Here is a 5775-nt window from a genome sequence, read left to right as displayed (position 1 = left end):
GGGAGAATCATTGTTTTCTTGGTGTTAAGTTTCAATCCATATTGAAGACTGCAGTGTTTGACATTCTGTAGCAAACGCATCTGGTCCTCCTCAGTTTTGGCAAACAAGGTTGTGTCATCTGCATAACATAGGCTTCCTCCAATCCTGATGCCACATTCCTCCTCATAAAGTCTAGCATGCTAAATGATCTGTTCTGCATTTAGATTGAAAAGGTATGGAGATCAAACATCAAATGCATCCCTGATGCATTTATAATTTTGAACCTTACATTGTTTTCATGACTACTTCCTAGTGTAAATATAGCTTGCACATGAACACAATTGAGTACTCTGGGATGCCTATTCTTCTTAAGGTTAGCCACAATTTGTTGTCTTCACATTGTCAATGAAGGAATATGGAAGCCTAAGACTCTCTCTCTCTGTCTTTCTTTTTCCCTCTGTGTGAGTGTGTGTTTGTCCTACCTTAGGGCCCATCATTCCTCATCCACAGTTTCTTCTATTACTTCCTCTGCAGTTATGACTTTACATTAGTCATTACTTATACTTTCCTAACTTTCTTATGTTCTTCCTGTTTGGGATGATGAAAACTTGGTAACAGTTTGTGGACACATAGATTGACAGGCTAAGATGACTTAAAGCAAAAATTGACAAAATGTATAAAGAAAATAACAAAATCATCTCAGATATTTCTGATGATCAGTCAGAGTCAGGTCCTAGAAATTTGTTAGATAGATTTCCATTTCCTCCTCCTGTGGAATAGCTTCTTAATGTACTCAAAGATTTCTACGCTCACCTGTGCCATCTTTCTGTCAAGTCTTTTCCTCTGGAAATCTTCACGAAGTCTCCAAGGCCCAACTATAATGTCATTCCCTTTAAAATGCTGGTTGCGAATAAACCTTCATGTCAGAATAGATTCCTCCTTTGAATTTCCCTAGTTCTTTATCCTTTGTCCTACATCACTTTTTTACTTTCTGACTGGTGAGAAAGCTAATTGTGTGCACAGCCTGCTCCTCTTCTCAAACTCCCAAGATTCCCTGAGCAGAATTGTTAAAATCATCTTCATATGGTCCAAAGGAGTAAACACTGTGCCTTGCACATGATAAATTAGTGAATATTGATCTTATCCAATTTGTTTTCTTTTCTAACTCTCAGAAGAAAGGCTATTTGGTTGTTTTTAAAAATTCTTTTTTTGACTGTGTCCCCAAATGAGAGTGACTTGCTGTGATGTCAAAGACTTGTTCTACAAATGGCTTGTCTAGCCCTTGATTAACTTTCTGTTTTATGATGAAAGTTTTTTGTTAAGGAGATAGGATTAGGGTGGGATGCAATCTCCACCCTACTTGAGGTTTATGGAAGCTCATGGAAGCTCAATGTTCATGCTCTATTTTGGGATGATCCCTCTCCTGGGACATCCAGCTGCTCACCAGTTTCTGCAAGCCTGGCCCACATCAGCCATGGCCACATAAGTCATTCTTCTGACAATGTCTCTGTGAGACCTTCCAATGAACCACTGAACACAAGGGACACTGAGGCGTGGGAGAACGAAATGAAGGAGGAACCATTGATGCTGGAAATCACGGAGTGGTGCAACAGATCAAACATTTGAGATATTGTTGACTCCTCCCCCCCCTTTTTTTCCTTTTCATTAATTTTTATTTCATTTTTAAATTGTATACTGTTTTACTTATAGAGTTCATATACATTGTTTTTCACACCGGATCTTTCCCTTTCCCTTTCCCCATCCCTCCCTCCATCAAATTGGGTGACCCTAGGATCAAGCCCCTCCCTCCCCTCCTTGGATCCTTGTACTCATTCTACAATATTGGTCTTATACAGTATTTGTCTTTATGAGACTGAGTTAATTCACTTAGCATAATGCTCACTAGTCCCTCCCATGTTAGGTAGTAATTTACAAAAGCATTGCTCCTGTGTGCTACAGAGTATTTCATGTGTGAATGTGCCGTAATTTCTCAGTCCATTCCATTGTGGTTGGGCTTTTGGGCTGTTTCCACGTTGATGGTGAATAATGCTGCTATGAACATTGGTGTACACATCTCTATTTGTGCCTCAGTTCTCATTTTCTCAGAGTATATTCTGACTCCCCCTCTTTTTGTAACTGGTTGGCTACTATTCTTAGCAAAATGGTTTATAAATACACTTGCCCACAGAGAATTCTTTCACTTTAACTCACAGCCTCAAGCAGTATTATGCCTCTTAAGCAATAAACGCCAAAAAACCCAAGCACAGCACCCACCACAGTTATCCATTAGGGTTCTGTGTGGGACACTGGCTCTCTTTCTTTTGTACAAGATCAGCTTGGTTTCTGTCTTGTAAGGGCAGTTGGCTTCCAGTACTAAATCAAATCCCTCTTCCAGCCCCTGTTTTCCAGCCAGCTCCTCTCCCTTCTCCTGATGGGACTTGCTCCTGGGCTCCCATGCTGTTGCAGGCAAGCTCAACACCTGCTTCTCAGACATCCAGGGTGGACTCTGAAGCTCCCTCTTCCCCATGGTGGTTACTGTAGGAAAGGATGACTTTCTATTTTCTTCAGAAAATATTCTTTATGACAGGAGGTTTCCCATGTGCTTTGTGTCTGTTTTACTTGTCTAGCATTTCTGACAGGCTGCTTTACTCCTCAATTATTCATATATAAATCTCTAAATGTTTGTATGTATACACTCACTGACTTGGAATGAAGCGTGTTTCCCATTTCAGGCTAACAGCACAACCCTTAAAAGGTTGTTGTGGAGATATCAACATCATCACACTCGATGACATTACACCCCAAAGATGATTCAGGGATAGAAAACTGAGGGGGTAGCTCCATTCTTTCTTAGTCTACAAAGTTGTAGTAAACTAAAAACGGGGAATTTCAGTTAGAATGAGTTTAACTGGGTGAATAACATTGGGAAATTTACTTCACCTTTCAAGTCCTTCATCTGTGTTAAGAAATTAGACTGGCTTATTCAGATCTATTAATTTTACCTCCTTTAGACTATCTCAGCCTGCAGGCCTGCAGTGAGACTATTGTTGTTGTCGTCATTGTGTACCATTGTGTTGGAACCAACCCATGAGTGACCCTTTGTTGAGTTCTCACAGGCAGTTAGTTAATTGCATGAGAAAAGATTGCCCATCATTCTCCTGCGGAGCAGCTGGTGGATTTGAACTGTGTGCCTGTGGGATTGCAGTGCAGTTTCTTTTTTTAAAAAATTTTTAAAAAATGTTATTATTTTTTGTATGTGTACCGTCAAATCGGATTTGACTTGTACAAGAGGAGATTGCCCCTCCTTCTCCAGCAGAGCATCTGGTGGATTTGAACCGTGTACCTCTGGGATTGCAGTGCAGCTTCTTGCCACTAGGCCAGCAGAGCTCCCCTGCAGTGCAGTTTCTTACCACTAGGAAACCAGAGCTAAGTTGTTGTTATGTGCCATTGCATCATCTGCAACTCATAGCATCCCTATGTCCAACAGCCCTAAACCCTGCTCTATCACTTGCCAATCTTATTGTCTCTGATACACCTACCCCCATTACCCCAGTGACTCAATCCATCCATCTCATCGAGGGTCTTCCTCTCCTGCGCTGTCCCTCTACCCTCCCAAGCATGACATCCTTCTCCAAGGACTGATCCCACCTTGCAACATGTCCAAAGTATGTCAGATGAAGCTTCAGAATCTTTGCCTCCAAGGAGCATTTTGGCTTCACCCTCTCCAGGATGAACCTGTTTGTTTTCCTAGCAGTCTATGGTATATTCAATACTTTTCTCCAGCACCACAGCTCAAAGGCATCAACTCTCCTTCTATCATCCCTAGTTGTTGTCCAGCTCTCTGACACATAACAACTAATTGCAAAAACCATGGCCTGTATCAGACGCACCTTAGTCTCCAAACTGACATCATTGCTCTGGAAAGGTCTCTGACAGCAGACTTTTCCAATGCAATTAGTCTTTTAATTTCCTATCTGCTGGCATGAAGAGTGTTGATTGTAGAGCCAAGCAAACTGAAGCTATAAAAAAATCTCAATATCTTCACCATCTGTCATGATACTGCCAATTGACCCAGTGGTGAGAATTTTTGTTTTCTTGATGTTGTGCTTCAATCCATATTAAAGGCTACAGTCCTTGACCCTCCACAGCAAATGCTTCAGGTCCTCTTCAGTTTCAGCAAGCAGGGTTGTGTCATCTGCATAACGCAGATTGTTGATGACTCTACCTCCAATCCTAATGCCACACTTCTCCTCATAAGAGCTCAGCCTCCTGGACAATCTGTTCTGTATATAGATTGAAAAGATACAGAGATAGGACACATCCTTGATGCACACCGTTCCCAATTTTGAACCATGCAGTGTTTCCTTTCTATGTTCTGAGGACTGCCTCTTGGTCCAAGTATAGGTTTCGCATAAGCACAATTAAGTGTTCTGAGATTCCCATTCTTCTGAGTTAGCCATAGTTGTTGTGATCCACACAGTCAAATGTCTTTGGGTAGTCAATAAAACATAGAAAGACATTCCTCTGGTACTCTCTGCTTTCAGCCAAGATCCATCTGACATTAGCTATAATACCCCTAGTGCCATGGCCTCTTCTAAATACAGCCTGCACTTCAGGCAGTTCTCTGTTGATGTGCTGTTCCTGTTGTTTTTGCATAATCTTCAGCAGAATCTTGCTTGCATGTGATATCAGTGATACTGTTTGATAATTTCCACACTGTTGAATTACCTTTCTTTGATTGGTAACAAATATAGAACTCTTTGTCAGTAGGACAGGCAGATTTATTGGCACACCTTGGTGAGCACATCTAGGCCAACATATGTTTATTGAAATATGTCAGTTGGTATGCCATCAATTCCTAGGGCCTTGTTTTTTGCCAATTCTTTCAGAGTAGCTTGAACTTCTTCACCACAGGCTCTTGCTCATACATTGTTACATGAAATTTTTCTGTATTCACCAACTCCTTTTGGTATAATGACTCTGTATACTCTTTCCATCTTCTTTTAATGCTTCCTGGATGATTTAATATTCTGCCCAAAGCATCCTTAAGTATTGCAACTCGAGGTTTGAATTTGTTCTTAAGTTCCTTGAGTTTAAGAAATGCTGAGCGAGTCTGACCCTTTTGATTTTCTGACTCAAGCTTCTTGCACATTTCATTGTAATACTTGAATTCCTTTTAGTAGTTAACATTAAAGGGAGCTCTAGTGGCTTAGTCTTTGGGGACTTGGGTGGCTAATCCAAAGGCTATGTGGCTCTAGCTGTTCAAATCTATTTGACCAATTTGTGGGAGAAAGACAGCTCGTTTTACAGTCATAGAAACCCCTTGGAAGATCTGCGATGAATCAGTTTCAATTTAATGACAATAAGTCACATTTGTTATTGAGTTGTTGCTCTGTACCACGAAGGCATAATCATCAGGGGTTGAGTGAGTATTTTTGTACCTGCAAAATGAACTCCTTGATACTGGGAAGGTAGGACACATGGAGTTCTCTAGGAACATGGGGTCCACAGATGCTGATGGGAATGAGGACTTTCTTCAACTGGCAAAAGAAAAGACTTTTCACACAATGGAATACTATGCTGCATTGGAAAAAGAAGGAATTCATGAAATATTATACAAAATGGGTGTTCCTGGAGGACATGCTGAGTGAAATATCGCAGTCACAAAAGGATAAATACTGCATAGTGCCACTTTTGTAAAATGAGACTGACATCAGGGTTGGGGGGAGACTGAGAAAGATGAGATAAATTATGTATACTGGAAACAGATAAGGGAGAGAACTGTTTAAAAGGGAT

The sequence above is a fragment of the Elephantulus edwardii genome, unplaced genomic scaffold, assembly GCF_000299155.1.
Source record: "Elephantulus edwardii isolate Elephantulus edwardi_28Jun2011 unplaced genomic scaffold, EleEdw1.0 scaffold00032, whole genome shotgun sequence".
Classification (NCBI taxonomy): domain Eukaryota; kingdom Metazoa; phylum Chordata; class Mammalia; order Macroscelidea; family Macroscelididae; genus Elephantulus; species Elephantulus edwardii.
Note: the sequence above shows the minus strand (reverse complement) of the source record.